The sequence below is a fragment of the Chlorocebus sabaeus genome, chromosome 22 (assembly GCF_047675955.1).
Source record: "Chlorocebus sabaeus isolate Y175 chromosome 22, mChlSab1.0.hap1, whole genome shotgun sequence".
In the NCBI taxonomy this organism is placed as follows: Eukaryota; Metazoa; Chordata; class Mammalia; order Primates; family Cercopithecidae; genus Chlorocebus; species Chlorocebus sabaeus.
In genome coordinates, this window is record NC_132925.1 from 42,639,732 (window position 1) to 42,657,207 (window position 17,476).

The following is a 17,476-nucleotide window of genomic DNA, read 5'->3' on the forward strand; positions in this document are numbered from 1 at the left end:
AGAAACCCCCTCTGAGCCTCCCAGCAAAGACAGGGCTTCTGAACAACATCCCTGCAGTGAAACTCTGCCTCCTCGAATTGCTTGGCCCTCCTGGTTTCCAATCTCCCTCCAACACCACATGCATTTCCTGGGCTCTGTCTGGCACTGTGCCCGCAGGAGCCACAGGAGAGGCCCAGTGTCAGGTGGCAAGAGCACACTTTGGCTTCACTGTGGCCTAGGTTCAAATCCTGCCTCTACCTCTATACAGTTGTGAGATGTGAGGCAAGTTTCTTAACCTCTCTGAGGTCTTTTCCTGGTGTGTAAACCGGGGCTCATCTCTCCCTGGGAGGCCTTCATGAGGACTTCAGTGAGAGACTGGCCCATAGTAAGTCCTTACACATGGAAGTTGTTATTTGAGAATACGATGCAGATCCCATCAGAATCCCTGGGGCTGAAGGCTTTCAACCACCCCTAAGCCTTCTTATGCCTTCTCCCCTATGTTCCCCCAACCCCCACCACCATTTTCCTCTGCGCCCCTGGAGGAGGCCACAGCACCGAACCAGGCCAAGATTCATCCTAGGTTAGGAAGATTTCCCCAGCAGATGACCAGGGCAAAGCCATAGGCATGGCCCCTCCATCTCTGCCCCACCTAGATCCCAGGTCTGTGTGGATCCATCCTCGCCGGTCCTACCCTTTCAAGGAGAGGCTTTCCTGAAGTGGAAACCGCTGCAGACACTTAGCCCAGTGCGACAATCTCTGAACAATCCTCCCTCCCAGCAGGATTGGGCTGCGAAGTGTCATTAAAGCCACAGGTTAATTAGGTGTGCAGCCATCTTGAATAGAGAAGCACCTCACCTCCTCTCATCATGCATCCAGAGGTTCAGGGCTGCAGGAGGCAAGAAAGGGACCCACACCACCTTCCCCCCACCTTCTTCCTTCACCCCTCCACCCCAGTCCTAAAGCTCTCCAGCCAGGCCATGCCAGAATTGCCTTCCATCAGCTGTAGTCTAACTGATGACATCCTTTTTTCTACAGATTGATGGAGGGAGTGGAGAGAACAGATCTGGCTGTGACTAGGGCTTCACAGAAGGTGCCTGGAGAGGTGTCCTTAGAGATGGACAGAGCCTTGAGTCCCCTCCTGCCCCCAACCCAACCATGAGGAGGAGACAGTGTAAGGACTGTTTTCAATGCAGGGTCCTGCAGAATGGAGCCAGGGATGGAGGCAATGCAATGGATGAAGGAAAAGCGAGAATGAAAAGAACACACCGGTCAGACACAGGAGAGAGTTGGGAGGCACTGGCCCACATGGCTAGGAAGACTGGGATTGGCTTACTAGTTATCTAATACCTTCCTATCTCAGCCTGGCTCAGTCACTCCAAAATGGGGATGCTGTGAGGGATTTCATGAGCTAAAACACATACAGCTTTTAAAACTGGCTGCTACAGTGTAAGCTCTCAGGAAACCAGGAAATCCTCACAACACCCGTCCCCTTCTGCAAACTGCTGAGTCCTGGGCTCCAGCTCGCTAGTCCACTCTGCAAAAGGTCTGGTTCGCTTGGTACCTTGAGGTCCCAGGTGCTTTACCAGGTGACCTGCTATACAGAAAGGAACTTGTGTCGTTCAATTCCCATAACAACCCTCTGAAGTAGGTATGATGGCCATTTTACATATGAGGAAACTGAGCCTCGGAGAGGAGAAATAATTTGCCCAAAGTCCACTCTAATAGTAAGTGGCAAAGCAGGTGTTCAGACCCAGCTCTGTGTGGCTCCCGGCTTTTCCTCCCACCCCAAACTGTCTTCCAAGCCCCACTCCTTAGCAGAGTGTCTGAGGCCCTCACATCTAGCTCTTCTCCCTGCTCCCAATCTAGCCAGATTCATGCCCCCCCATCCAGCGTCCAGAAGCACACACCATCTTCACTTATGTGCTTTCCCCACGGAGTCAAAGAGCCAGAATAGGAAGGAGAGAGGGAAAGGCTTCAGGGAAGAGGGGAGCTGGAGGGTAAAGGATGCTGAAGCAGAACGAGGCTGCTGCTCATCAATCTGGGAGGTTTCTCCGGCACGTCCTACAGCTGTCTCCAGCTTGGCTTCTGTCTCCCCCATCAGGGTGCAGTATTCCACAGGAAGGAAATGGTGAGAGGAACTTTGGGCACAGGAGGGCCAAGCTGGAGGCTGGTGAGAGGCCCGCAGAAGTTCCAGCTGCTCTGAATGTGTTCAAGCCACTTGGCTGGGACACACATCCAGCAAACAGGGAACATGCAAATGAGGCTCAGAACAGCTGTAGATTCCTGATCTCATAGGAATCATGATAGGATCCTGGCAAGCACTAGGGTGGCTGGGAGGCCTCCAGGGGACCATGCAGTCTTCACTTCCAGAAAGGGGTCTGAGGTGGGTTTTGCAAACCACAAAGGTCAACTCAATGTGCCTCCTGCAGAGACTCTAAACGAAGGCTAGTGGGCATTTGAGAAGGACAGCTGAGATCACAGTGTGTGTTTGGTAGAAAAGTCCTGTCAGGCAAAGCGCATCTCTTCCACTGACAGGGTCACCATGGTGGTAGACAAGGGAAATGGAGTTTGCTCATCAACCAGATCTTAAATGAGACATCCGACAAGCTCTTCATGAAATCGTTGTGTATAAGCTAGAGAGGAAGCTGGAAGGCAGTAGCATTAGTGGGACATACAGCTGGTTGTACCCCAAGGGGGCTTAGCAATGGATCCCAGCCACCTGGAGGGAAGTGTCCAGGGGTCATGCTGCAGAGCTCCCACACACACCACCCCATTCAACCTCTTAGCAAATCCTTGGATCAATGTACAAGAAGCACTTGAAGTTGACAGCAGCAACAGATACATTGGATGACAGAGGCAGGATCCGAAATATCTTCGTCAGCTGGAGAGATTATTTCAAGATAAGATAAATTAGGGAAAAATGTAAAGTCCCAAACAGGAGGTCAAAAAGCTACAGCACTGTTGTAGGATGAATTGTGTCCCCCCAAAAAGCTCACAGGTTGAAGTTTTAACCCCCTGTATGTCGGATTATTGCCTTATTTGGAAATAGGATTGTTGCAGATGTAGTTAGATGAAGTCACACTGGAGGGTGGATCCCAACCCACTACGACTGGAGTCCTTATAAAAAGGGATAATTTGGTGACACACATGCACACAGGGAGAACATGTTGCAAAGATGAAGGCAGAAATTATATTGATGCTTCTACAAAATAAGAAACACCAAAGAATGCCAGCAAACCACAGGAAGCCAGGAGGGAAGCACGGAGCAGATCTGCTGTCATATCCCTCAGAAGGAGCTCTGCCCACACCTTGATCTCAGACTTCTGGCCTCCAGGACCAGAAGACAATAAGTTTCTGTTGTTTAAGCCCCTCAGTGTGGGGTGTTTTGTTACAGCTGCCCTAGAAAACTAATTCAAACACAAAGGTAAAATTGGGAAGATGCGGCTGAGTACATTATGTTAAAGAGACCCTGGGGTGCTGGTTGGCTGTAAGCTCAGTAGAAATCAGCAGTGCTGTGTGGCTGCTAAAGACAGCCAGATCAGAGTTGAGGCTATGTTAACAGAAGGTGCACTAGCTGAGTTGATATGGATATGCTGGTCAGGCCTCACCTGGAGGGCCACCTTTGGCCCCTGGTGACCTCAACTGGAGAGAAGTGGGAGATCTTCAGAGTCCTATGCCCAGAGATGAAGAGACAAGCCAGAGGAGGACTGCCGAAGTGGGGAAGAGGTGGGAGGCTCACCAGCTTCCAATGTTTGAAGAGCTGTGGCATAGACAAGGGACGAACAGCCATCCACACCAAGAAGTGATGGAACCCACAGGGAGAGAAACAGACTTCAGAGAAATAAAAGAATGCTATTGGGCAGTGTCGCCCAAAACATCAAATGCGCTATCTCCTGGGGACCTAAGCTCTCTGTCTCTGAGAAACTCAAGACTCCACCTGCTGACCACTCAGTAGAGACTTGTGCCAAAGACTCAGGCAACTTGTAGCTCCAAAGAGGGTCCACTCATATTCCCAGCCTGGCTTGACACCAGCAACTCGAGATTCTTACCTATTTAAAGCTAGAGGCCACCATGCGATGTCTGGGCCTCAAGAGTGTCCATCCATGACTTCAGCAGATTAAACTGTGTGCTGACTCATGGTCTCAGAAGATCAGGTTTGGTGAGACCCAGGTCCACTGGAGGGATGAACCTGCTCATGCTCACAGAATAGGGGTCCCAGGAGGATGAGGGGTGGGAAGGAAAGCTGCCCTGACTCCCCACTGTCCAGGGAGTGATGGAGCTGGCAGCCCAAGCCTTAATTGATCCCTAACTTGAGGGAGCCCCACATTGGTGTGTGCTGTGAGGGGACACAGAGGAACTTACACTCAGACCTCTCTTTGAGGGGCTCAGGGAGAACTCACCGGGAAGACAGTATTCTGCAGGAGAGGCAGCTGTGATGCCGGTAAGAAGACGCAGTGATCCCTAAGTATATCTGGGGGATCAGTCCCAGGACCTCCTGCAAATTCTCAAATGCACAAATGTTCAAGTTCCTTACATAAAATGGTGTAGTGTTTGCCTATAACTACACACATCCTCCTGTATACTTTAAATCATCACTTGATTACCTATAACACCTAATACAACGTAAGTACTACGTAAACAGTTGTTATATTGTATTGTTTAGGGAATAATTACAAGAAAAAAGTCTCTGTACATGTTTAGTATAGATACATTTAAAAATTTAATTTAATTTAATTTTTATTTTTTAGAGACAGGATCTCATTCTGTCACCCAGGCTAGAGTGCAGTGATGCTATCGTAGTTCATTGCAGCCTTGAGCTCCTGGGCTCAAGCAATCCTCCTGCCTCAGCCTCCCAAGTAGCCAGGACTACAGGTGCATAACACTACACCTGGCTAACTTTTTAAAAAACCTTTTTTTGTGTGTGTGTGTAGAGATAGGGAGAGCCTTGCTGTTGTTCTGGCTAGTCTCATAATCCTGGCCTCAAGTGATTCTCTGGCTTCAGCCTCCCAAAACACTGGGTTTACCAGTGTGAGCCACTGTGCTCAGCCTCAGATGCATTTATATTATATTATATTATATTATATTATATTATATTATATTATATTATTTTTTTGAGACACAGTCACTCTGTCGCCCAGGCTGGAGTGCAGTGGTGTGATCTCGGCTCACTGCAAGCTCCACCTCCCGAGTTCATGCCATTCTCCTGCCTCAGCCTCCCGATTAGCTGGGGCTACAGGTGCCCGCCACCACGCCCGGCTAATTTTTTGTATTTTCAGTGGAGACAGGGTTTCACTGTTAGCCAGGATGGTCTCGATATCCTGACCTCGTAATCCACCTGCCTCAGCCTCCCAAAGTGCTGGGATTACAGGCGTGAGTCCCCACACCTGGCCCCAGATGCATTTTTTAAAAATATTTTCAATCCAAGTTTGGCTGAATCCTCACATGGATTACACAGATACAGAGGGCTGACTATACTTCCCAGGATTATTAAATGAGCTCATTTAATCCTCCTTTAAACACAGTCCTACCTCATCTTACAGTTAAAAAAAAAAAAAAAGGAAAAGAAAAGAAAAGGATGCTCAGAAAGGGAAAGGAACTTACACAAAATTCACAACCAAAAAGCAGCCATGCTGGGTTTGAAGCCAAGTCTGTCTCATTTTCAAACCCACACTCATTCCAAGGTTCTCCAATGCTTCCCTAGTAAAGGGGTGTAGGTTGTGAGTTTCAAATAATCACCACAAGCATCCAGCAACAGAAAGAATGACCTAACGTGGTCCAAAGCAGTGTCTCCAGCTTTAGCATGCAACAGGGTTTTTAACAGCACAGGTTGGCTGGGCTCAGTGGCTCACACCTGTAATCCCAACACTTTGGGAGGCCGAGGTGGGCGGTTCACTTGAGGTCAGGAGTTCAAGACCAGCCTGGTCAATATGGTGAAACCCCGTCTCTACTAAAAATAAAAAAATTAGCCAAGCATGGTGGTGGGGGCCTGTAATCCCAGCTACTTGGGAGGCTGAGGCAGGAGAATCATTTGAAACTGGGTGGCGGAGGTTGCAGTGAGCCAAAATTGCACCACTGCACTCCAGCCTGGGTGACAGAGTGAGTGAGATTCCATTATCTCAAAAAAAAAAAAAAAAAAAAAAAAAAGTTTCTTTTGCTAGGCCCCAGCCCAGCAAAAGGTTGATTGAACCTTTTTAGTGGGTCTGGGGTGCAGCCCAAGAATTGTTGCATTCTTAACAAGTTCTGGTGGTACTAATGCCACAGGTCAGGGGCTTTACTTTGAGAATCCCAGCTCTAAAGAGATCAGGAAAGGAATTGGTGTTCCAGCCTCAGAGCCGCAAAGACATAGAGGTACGCTGGTTGGATGATCACCTGTTCCCAGGGCAGGAGTCCCGCAAAAGCCAGGCAGCAGAACTGCTGGCCAGTGCTGAAACAGAAGCTTACTTCACTAGAGTCCATCTGGTTGGGAAGATGCTCATTCTAGAAAACCTGGGTTCCTGTACTTTTCACTCTGGACTCTTCTGGTTCTCCCGGGCTGATGAGTATGTTCTTCCATAGGAAGCCCTGCTTCTTCTGTGGTTGACCACAGTCACCCTCAGCGTTTTCTCCCTGTCTTAGCAGAGGAGCTTCTTTCACCAGACCTTTTGCAGCTGGGCTTCCCAACCTCCTCCTGATGCCAGATGCCCTCCACGAAGCACATCTGAGTTGGGCAGGGTCCCCTCTCAAATCCATATTCATAAATGAGCACAGAATAACCAGGAAGAACCCAATCTGGACCCCACATTTCTCTTAGCTCCATTTAAGATGGTGTTGTTTTGCGCCACCCCATCACCTTGCCGGCTCTGATGAAGCCGGTGCGCAGTTGAATCCCTCAGATCTTTTTCTCAGGACTTCAACCAAATCAGGTCTGTCCCCAACCCTCTCATGAACTTGAGTAATTAATTTCTGCAATCTAAATGCAACTTTCCATCTGCTGCTGTTAGATTTCATCTTGTTAGTTGAAACCCAGCATTCCAGTTTGTTGAGATCATTTTTGAATCTTTATTCTGTCTTTTATTGGAGCTGCCTATCATGGCCTTATTGTCAACAGATTTGATTATGCTTACTCCAATTTCATCCAAGTCATGGATAAAAATGCGAAGCTTCATCTTCCAGAATCTCACCTTCCACAAACTGTCTTCTCTTTTAAAATCCCTAATTCTAGGATCATAATTCCCCAAGTCAGACCTCCTACAGTCTAAGGGAGGTCTCCGGGTACATGGTTTCTTTCCTTGGCTATTATAAACACCAGGTGCATGTGGTCACTTTCATCTGATCATCCTATCATATCTTGTCACCTCATTCTGGATCATGGTCAGAATTGAATCAGGATAGTTTAGTTGCCATTTCTTGACCTTCTCAGTCATGACAATGCTACAGAGGCAAGAATGCAAGAATACATCCAATTCTCCACTTTAAGCAGTATCTGGTTTCCAGTAGAAGTCAAACTGCCTATGCCCTGTCATGACTATAGCATGCCTCCCTGACAGCCTTATATTCCACACTGGGAAAGTAGCACCCAAATTCTTCCAACTGGCTGGAGAACCTGTAATACATCATAACTTGGACCTACTCAGCTGCAAGGCATGCTGGAATCTTGGCAGCTGGTCAGTGAGGAGCAAGAAATGTTTTCTAGCATGGGTTACCTGGATAAAGGGATGATGAGGACATGACCCAGGAAGTAAAAAGGAAAGGGGGGCGTTGATGAACAGCATCCCGACTCTCCTGCTGTTTGTACTGAGAAATGCCCCTCTTCTACTGGAGAAAGATATGACATATGTCCATGGGATGCTGAGGGAACATTTGTGAACAACTTGTTGACAACAAGCCAAGAGTTAACACCAAGAAGATTGAGAAAAGCGTATGTGGTAGTTAAATGTGTTTAAATTCCAGCTCTACTTCTTATTAGCTGTGTGACCTTAGGCAAATAATTTTATTTCTCAAGGTTTCAGTTTCCTTATGAGGAAAGTGGAGATAAAAATAATATGTGGGCCGGGCGCAGTAGCTCATGCTTGTAATTCCAGCACTTTAGGAGGCCAAGGGAGGTGGGTCGCTTGAGCCCAGGAGTCTGAGACCAGCCTGGGTAGGAACCCCATCTCTACATGAAACACAAAAGTTAATCAGTTAGGTATGGTGGTGTGTGCATGTGGTCCCAGCTACGCGGGAGGGAGGCTGAGATGGGAGGATGGCATGAGCACAGGAGGGTGAGGCTGCAGTGAGCTGTGATTGCACCACTGCACTCTGGCCTGGGTGACAGAGTAAGATCCTGTCTCAAATAAATTAATAATTTTTTTTAATGTATACATAAGGCACCTGAGGATTAAAAGAGATAATGCACACAAAAAGTTTACCAGGCTGGTGTATAGTAACAACTCTATAAACCACAGCTGTTTTTACAGAACACTAACTGGAAGGCACTGAGTGTTATAGTTCAGGGGCTGGAGACGTGACGAAGAAAGGGCTGAGCAGGTGAAAAGAGAAACAAGGATGCTGGAGGTGGGGGCAGGAGAGCCTAGGATTTCCTACAAAGGGAGAGGCAGCATTCTGTGGAACTGATCTGGAGACAGAGCCTCAGACCAAGGCTAGGTCAAGGGATGCTGACCTCAAATCCGGGAGGGGGAAGCAGTCAGCGCGAAGTCTCAGAGGACAGCAGTGAAAAATGTTTCTAACACTCTGAATCCAAAAACTTTTTATTGCTGTAGGAAGTCAGTCAAAAATGGTCTAAATGGTCTATGTGAAAAAGCATCAATATTCCACTTCTAGAAATCTGTTCTGAGGAAATAATCATTGATAGGCACAAAGATTTATGCGCAAGGATGTTCAGTGCAGCATTGTTTATAATAGTGAAAAGTGGTTTACAATTTAAATGTCCAACCCCGGGGGTTTGTTAAATAAATTATGACGCATCCACATGATGGAATACCAGGCAGCCATTATAAAGCCCATCTTAGTAGGATACTTAGGAAGAGGGAAATTATCACAATATACTGTTAAATGAAAAGGTTGGTTACAAAGTACAATCACAATTTGGTTACATACCTATCTAGACGAAACACACAAAAATGTTGAATGAATATTCATTACTTTTGTAAATGCTTTTTAAGAAAAAATGACCAAAAAGAAGTAACCAGACAGGAGCTCTCACAATCAGCTTATAGTAGAAAGTCATTAAATTCAGAACACAAACAGTAGCTATGATCTGAATGCCAGAAGCTGTAGCTGGTGCCCATTAGAAAGGACCTGGCTGTTTAGAAGGGTTGAGGGCTAAGAGGTTCTGCATGCCATTGGCGTGAGGCCAGGTAGAGCCTAGAAAAGAAGATTTAGGTCAGTGGCTCTCAACCATGGCTGCCTATTTGAAGCTCAAAAAAAATACCAGTGCCCAGGCTCCCCCCACAGAAATTCTGTCTTAATCAAGGTCTAGGATAGGGCTGTCAAGTATATATTTTTTAAAGCTCTGCAGGTGATTTTTACGGAAGTCAGTGAATTACGTGTTGAGCTGGACCAAGCCACTGTTACCTGTATACAGAGGTAGACTTGAGGCTGCTCACCCCACTTCCCAGCTGCCTTCTCTCTGGACAGGGCCTAGGCAGGGAAGTGAGGAAAGTCTCACTCTGGAACACGGAGAGCTGTTGAAAGGGAGGAGGTGCCCCAAGGCACCTGGTCTATGCAGAAACATTACCCTCAGCCTTGGGGACACTAACAGAAGTGCTCCTTAGACCTTGCCTGTTTGGAGCTTTTACCACAAGGACACTGCTCTATACTTAGACTCCTGATGGGACCCAGGGTACCCCTGACGCCAAACACTGAAAGTCCAGGCTCTACAAAAGGGGGAAGTCTGCAGGGGCCTGACCCTGCATCAGCCTGAGCTAGTGGTATTTTCCTCTTCTGTCCTGCTTTTGGGCAGAAATACACACTAACCAACAGGGCAATGTGTAAACCTTAAAAGCAGTCTGCTTTGAGTGGATGAGGCCTCTCGGAGAGGGCTACTAGTTTCCCCCAGGCGCCTTGAGGGAAGAGAAGCAGAGGGAGCTGGTTGCTAGAAACAAAAGTTTGTATTAAATGATAAGATCTCCCCCAGCTTCTCACTACAGATATAGAGTTACTCAAGGCACTGAAAGAAGGGAAAGAAGAGGCCTGAGTTGGGTGCTTCACACACTGGATCCATCCGTCCCTGAATAATTAAGAGCCAACTGCAGCTCTTTTGTATTCTTAACAGTGGGGCTCCTGGGGGGCCTTTGGGACGATGACTAGGGCAGTAGGGAGGGAGCTTTGGCTCAGGTAGACCAGTGGGGTTGGCAAATAGAGATGGATCTAAATTGTTACCCCGCAAGTCATTTCCCTAAAGTTGCCTCCAAGCTCACATCAGTGCTGGCAAGGAACGGAACTGCGGATAGAACTGCGGTTAATCCGATGGTCAACCGGTAACACACAGCTTTGGAATGCCTTGCATCTACATTTATATGTGTGTATATATATACATATATATGTATGTTTATATGCACATGTATGCCTCAGTATACAGCAGATTTACCTTCCAAATGATGTTTGGCTCAGGCTGAGGCAAACAGGAAAATGCATTCTCTGAAGATGCAGCGACTGGCAGTCGGTCAGATGGGTTAATAACAGGGGGGCTGGATGGTAACTGGAAACTAGCCTGAGACTCACATTCCCCACAAAGAATCCACAGAAAAGTCAATGAGCCACTCCTGGAAAATCAAGAAGCAACAGTAATATCCATTCAAAACCACTGACTTGAGGGCCAGAAAGGGCTTTAGGATTCTTGTGAACACCTCCCATTCACAGATGAAGAACCCAGTGGTTTAGCAGAGGTGCTCAAGCAGAAAAGCCTCCCTCATTTCTAACCCAGCCTCCCCGCTCAATAACTGAAACCTCGAATTTGATCCTCAGGGGACTGGCCGGACAGATGGTCACCAACCATCCTTCACGTACCAACCTTTCCCATCACAGAAGATGCTGGCCAGAGACATTCCTGGTTCAAATGCAAAGATACTCTGATCATATCGACAAGGCTTCAAATTCAAACGAGTTCCACGTGTAAGTCTGATTAAGTCATCCTTATTAAACGCAGATCAATGAGGACAGTGTCATGGAGGGATTCAGCACACACAGCATTGCCTTTAAAGCTTTCGTGTACTCGGGGAAAGTCCGATGGAATCCTTGTCCCTCTATTTCAAGTCAGGGAGAGTGGAGGAGAATCAGCAGACCAACTGCCAAGAAGAGCTCAAGGTTAAACTCTCCTGACCCCAGTCCCCGTCCCAGTCCCAGAGATCCCTCCTTCTGCTTTCTCTATTGTGTCCAGCAGCAAATTGGACAGAAAACTATCTTCATTTTTTATTCCGCTTTGAAGCCACCAAGTCGAATAATTTCTCACTGGTGAGTCTCCCACTCAAATCAGGACTGAGAGGCCATCATGCAAGGTTTGGGTTTCATCTCTCCTGCTCACTAAAACAGAAGGGAAGGGAAGTGGCATGGCAGAGCCACACAACATTCAGCACCCTCCTGTCCCTTTCCTTTCAAAACTCAACTCTCAGCTGGAACTTCTCCCTGCCATTTTCTAGCATACAAGCTGGTTATAAAGGAAATTTCTTCAGAAGGAAAGTATTGCAGGAGATCCATCTGAAAGAGAATGGCATTCACGAAGATCCTGTTCCAGATTACCCATTAGAGGATTATCTCCTCAGCTAAGGCAGATGTCATCAAACCAAAAGTCACAAAGAGGGGGATTTGCAAAAGTATAGTACGATGCCAGTGAAAAATCCAGGTGTTGTCCACACATGCTATAAATGAAGGGCTCAATTCTGACAATTCAATGAAATTCCGTTAGTCAAGGCATTTGCTTTGGCCTCTTGCCATACATTTAAGACCAAGTTAGTTAAGTGTTGTCATAAATTTAAGGCCAACTTAGTGATGGCTAAACTCAAATGCAAAGATCTGAATGTAAAGAAAAGTCATTCATTAGAAGTAACCATTTCCAGCACACACACACACACATACACACGAAATGAAGACAAGCTAGTGATCAAGGTGACTGAATGAGGCAAAAGATGGTCCCCAGAATCCACTGGGGTTTAGACGCTTAAGTATAAATAACACTCCCTCCAAGCATTTGTCATCCCCAGATCTCCAGAAGCCTGGCTTTGCCTCTAACTACACCGTAGGTACAAAGTACATGTTTCCCTTTGATGAGTGAGGAATCTGAGGCACAGAGAGGGAACTTGAAACTAGGAAACAGCTAAGGTGAGGGAATCCTAGCCCTCTGACCCTCCCTCAAAACCCTGGACTCCAAGTCCTTTGGACAACTCCACATTAGCTATCAGGTCCCCCAGACAAACCCACAGGGGAAAACACACCACAGTAAATTCCACCACAGATGTTGAGGCAATGCTGATAATTGTGTACTCTTAGTCATGCTGATTTATCCCATCCTGGGAGATCAGAGGCATGTGTTGTTTACTGTTGTATCCACAGCTCCTAGAACAGTGCCTGGCACATAGTAGGTGAGTGAATACAGGAGTTTACTGCCACTGATGGTCTCTTCTACCCTGTACCCAGGCAGTGACAAAGCCAACACTAGAAGATCATAGGAAACTTCTGTCTACTGCCAGGGTATAGGTGATGTGGCACCAGAACTCAGCTCTGGGTTCTTTAAGGCAACATAACATAACAAGGTGACATGCACTTCTAATCAGGGATCTTGTCTTTTTGTCCTCTCTGTCCATTCTACCACCTCAGTCATCAATGAAAGTGGTGAACTGGTTGACTGGTAATGAGTTGCTAACTCAGATCATTGGATATAAGAGGGTGACCAAGACTAAGGACAGGAGTGTCATGGTCAGTGTTCAAATAATTGGACCCAATAGCATCTTCTTCCCAAATACATGTACTCCATCCATAAATGTCTGCTGTTCCTCTACCCCCATGATGGTTCCCATTCCTCTTTTTAGATCCCCACTCAGGGATCAGGGCTTTCTGGATGTTCCTTGAAATCTGCAAACATCCAATGTGAGCTTCTAGTCTTATCTCATCTAACCCTATTGCTACATTAGATGAAACAAAAAGTTATGGTTGAATTTTCTCTTTTTTGTAAAGAATAAAATTGGTTTACACCCACTGGATTCCCAGTGGGAAGGGGGACAGGAGATCTGAATCCAGTCTTGGCTCTGCATGTGGAACCTAATATTGATGGATGTGATGTGCTCAGATTTGAGTAAAACAAGATGGCTCCCTCAAGGAACTTATCATCTCACAGAAGAATCTTAATGGGCCCTGAGAATGAGGGTGAGCCAAGGGCCCAACAGGTCAGAGGTAGAACCAGGCCATGAGATATTTCAATCAATCCTCAAGATATAGGGAGATAAGATAACATGTACATTCAAGGCAGATGAGCTCACTTCTTAGAATCTTAATTTCTTACTCTATAGATATAAGGGGTCAGGCTACTTAACGGCTGTTAATTGATTTTCTTAGGACCATTTCACTTGGCCAGTTTGGCTTTGAACTCCCAATTGCCCATAAGCTGGGCCACTCTAATTGCCTGATCAACACATTGTGATCTGCCTGCCCTCTGTAGGCATTTGAATTTGTGCTTCTCCTGACATGGACAGTCTCCAGGGCCTCTTCCAGCTTTGAGTCTCAATAAGAAGTGACCAGTGGAGGGTCTTTCAAACAAGCCAGGAAGTTCACCCTAAGACAAGAAAGTTTCTGGGGCTCCTCAGTCCTAATGGGGAGGTAGCAATCTATAGTTTGGGGCTGGACCTCTCAGCTTCTCTGGTTTTCTAGTCTGGCACTAGAAGTGGTAAAGGAACTTTTTCCCCTCCCTAGTGGGAAAGGAGGTGCTGGCTGTCCTATCTCAGGCCAGAGTCAATAAGCTCAGCTCTCTGGTTGACCTGAGTCATCAAGCTTTCTTTAACCCTTCCTCTCCTAAACCCTTGGGTCATCAGGAACCTTGCTGCCTGTACAGCCACTGCATTTTCCTCTCCATGTTCTCCCTCCCCAAACACGTAGACAAGTGTCTCAGGATCAAACTGGTGAACTTAGTAACCTCTCTAGGCATGGGCTCAGCACTGTACCTCTTTTTATCTGCCAGCATTTAGCATGGTGCATTGCACACAGTAAGGGCTTAAATAGTGTTTCCAAACAGTGATGATTATGGTCGCTACTGTTGGCTTTGGAGGAGGAAGGCTCTGGTATTGGCTGTTTGGAAAAAGAAAAGGGATGGAAGATCTGCCATTCCTTCTCAAACTGGTGGTGATAAGTGTCCATATGGAGAAAAGAGCACCCCCAGAAACCCACACTCACCTACACTCACCTTTCCCAACACAGCACAGCCAGAGGCAGCCCTTCCTCGCGAGTGGTCTACTCCCACACCCCGAGGTCAGAACAGTTCTCACCGCCCCATGAGTGACCAAGTGGCAAGTTCCCCCATCTCTCCTATATTTTATCTCCTTTCCTCCTCCGTTGAAAATCTAGACTTGGGGCAAGGTACTGGCTATTTCTTTCCAAGCTGTTTTTAAATCTGCCCCTCTTTTCCTAAGTTGTGAGGTCCAGTTGTAAGGTTCAAGTTCCCCTCTTGCCCCTTCCTCAAGGTCATCTGTCCCGGCTTAGAAAAGGTGAGAGGCCACTGCTGATTGTCAAGAAGAGAACAGGCTTAAAGAGATGAGCGGAAGTGGAAAGTGAGCAGCAAGCGGGCAGGGACGGCTGTGGAGAGAGGCCCCGCGGCCGAAGTGGGTCGGGGTGCCTGAGAAACGTGGAAGGAGGTAGGATTCACTAGGGGCTGAAGGAAAAAGATGGGGCTAGGGCCAGAGAAGGTGGGATCGTGTTGAGATCTAGACACGCAAGCTTCCAAACCCCCAGTCCCAATTCCGTTAGCCAGGAAGGAGTGCACCCCAGGATAGGCAGCTCTCCCGGCTCCGACTGCTCCCACCCCGCCCCTCTGCAGAAAGCCTGGACAGGATCGCAGGGGTGCGGGCAGAATCCAGCGCTCCTCTCCCCTCATCCAGACTCTCGGCCCACTCCCGCCTGGCGCGGTGGGCAGTCGGAACGACCCAAAGACTGGGCTTGGGGTGAGGGGGGAGGAGGGGGTAAGAACGGCGCTGCAGGTGGTCTTCCTCCTTGTTTAAAGTTTGCGGTGGGCAAAGGAGTCGGCTCCGTTGGGCCGGATCCTCTCGAGCCTCGCCTTCTTCCTCCTCCAGTCCCACGACCACTTCCCTCTCGGCTCCCGCCCCGCTCGGGTCCCCAATCCCCTCTTCCGTCTGCATCCCTCTCTGTGCCCGAGCGCCCCCCGCTCCCTCCCTCCTCGCTGGATCTCCCGCAGGACGTGAGCGGAAAGTGAATCGGCAGCCCCAACCACAAAGACAAATTACCATGAGAAACATAAATCGGGAAATCGCCGCTCGCATCCCCGCTTCCAGCTGCCGCACCCCTCTCCACCCTCCCAGCCGGGAGTGCAGGGCCCTGAGCCACTGCCCCTGGGGCCTGACGGGCAGAGTTCGTGCTCCGCAGGGCAACAGTGTCCTGGAGGGGGGTCTGGGAAGAATCCGGGCGGCGGCTCCGCAGGCGGCGGCGGTGGAGCGGGGACGTCCCTGAGCGGGAGATTTCACACTCCGGGCGGGCCACGCGTTCCCACGCGCCTCGCTGCCAGCACTCTCCCTCCGCGCTGTTTACTAGCCGGCCCTACCTAAGCCTCCATCTCCGCACCTCTGTCCCTCTGTCCCTCAGCCTCACTCGTCCGTCTCCTTTTCCAGGCCTGGGTCCCGGGTCCCCATCGCCGCTGCAGCCCGATGCGCCGACCACAGCCCAGGCAGGGCCCAGTGCAACCGGGACCCAGAGCTGGCGGGCGGCGGGAACGCGGCAGCGCCAAGGGCTCTTAAGCCGAGGTGGCAGCGGGTGGCGCGGAAGCCAGGGGACCCCCTGTCCTCCCGCCCGCAGCCTCACCTACCTGGCTTCAACTTGCCAGAGCCCAGACCCCTACCTCCCTACCCCGATACCCACCCGAGTTGCTGAAGTTTGCAAGTTGCAGCCCCAACCCGCGCTGGGGAAGCGCCTGGGGCTCCCGGGACTCACCTCCCAGCGAAGGGTGCAGGTGCCCGATTCCCCGCGGCTCCCGACTCCCGCGCCGCGCGGAGCGTCGGGGGCGAACCAGGAGAGCTGGCGGCCCGTCTGGGAATAGGGCGGCCGCGCAGGAAAGGCCTCCAGCTCTCAGCGCTCCAGTGCAGTCCCGACCCCGGCCCGCGCCAGCTGCGCTCGGGGTCCCAGCAGCCGCTGAACGCGCTGCCGACCCGCCCGGCTCGGCGGAGCTGGGCTCTGGCACCAACCCCCGCGCTCCAACTAGCTCCCGACCCGGCGCGCGGAGAGAGCAGGCAGGAGGAGACCGCGGGAGCAGAAGGAGGGAGGGGGAGGTGGGGGAGGAGTTGCGAGCGAAAGGAGAGAAGGAGGGGAGCGGGAGCGAAAGAGAGGAGGGGGCTGGAGCGGACCTGCCGCGGCGGGCGCTGCACCCGCCAGCCTCCAGGCGCGCGGAGGAGCGCGAGGGGGCGCCCTGCGGCGCGGCCGCTCGGCCGACTCCCGCCCGGGGCCTGCCGAGTGTGGTTACCAGCCGGGTGGGCCGAAGCCCCTTCCCCGGCGGGCATTCCGGCGGCGAGACCTAGGTCCCCGAGCATTTGCCGCCGTTTGCCACATCCCGCCTTGCAGTGCTCGGTCACCCCATCTCGAATGTTACATCTTTGCGGGCCATCGGCGGGACCTGCCCAACCCAACACTCCGGGCCTGAGGAAGCTCCCCCAAATCCCACTCCGGACTCCCACATTCCCCAGCCCCATCAGTTCGGAACGATCTTCCTGCCTGTGGATTTGAAGGGGAAGGGACCTCGTGTAAAACGAGGGAGAGCCGTTATAACCTGCAGTGGCAGAGAGGGAGGCTAGGCTGCTGGGCTGGGCTGGAAAGCCAGAACTGGCCGGATTAGGGTTAACCTTGCAAACTGTACGGTATTGAGCGAACCTCTCCAAGCCTCAGTTTCCTCAGCTGTAAACTGGGGTTAGTAATACGCACCCTACAGAATTGTGAAGAACGAGTAGGGGATACGGGGAGTAAAATAACATCAGGAACAGTGGGAGGGCAGCCAAGAGATGAGCGATCCGCGGAGGTGCTGGAGCGTTCTCGGCTGAGGACGGAAGGTTTAGCGCAATCAAAACAAGCGAGGCCGAATTGTTTACAAGTTTAAATGATCTAGTGTTTCTGATGGCTAGAAGGCGGGAGAGAAAGACTCAGGGGGCAAGCTTCAAATCCTAGCTGCCCGGGCTGCAAGAGGGATGGGAAGGGAGCCCTCTGCTGAACAAAAAATATATTTGAAAATTTTAAAAAAGGTGACCTAAGAACGAGTGAGAAAGACAAAGGATCTGAAAAACTAAAACCAGGAAAGTGTGAATCTAAGAGATAACCAAAGAGA

General features: G+C 49.7%; 1 protein-coding gene across 3 annotated transcripts in view; it reads right to left on the reverse strand.

Annotated features, from left to right (window-relative positions):
- Nucleotides 1–16,575, reverse strand: part of SEMA5B (semaphorin 5B) — a 119,966-nt gene extending 103,391 nt beyond the window's left edge. Inside the window, exon 1 of one of the 3 annotated variants that reach the window (XM_038003408.2) lies at nt 16,099–16,575. The gene's annotated coding sequence lies outside the window, so the exon portion shown is untranslated. The remainder of the gene's footprint in view (nt 1–16,098) is intronic. The other 2 variants (XM_038003411.2, XM_038003412.2) reach the window with 2 other exon arrangements.
- Between the last annotated feature and the right edge of the window lie 901 nt (nt 16,576–17,476).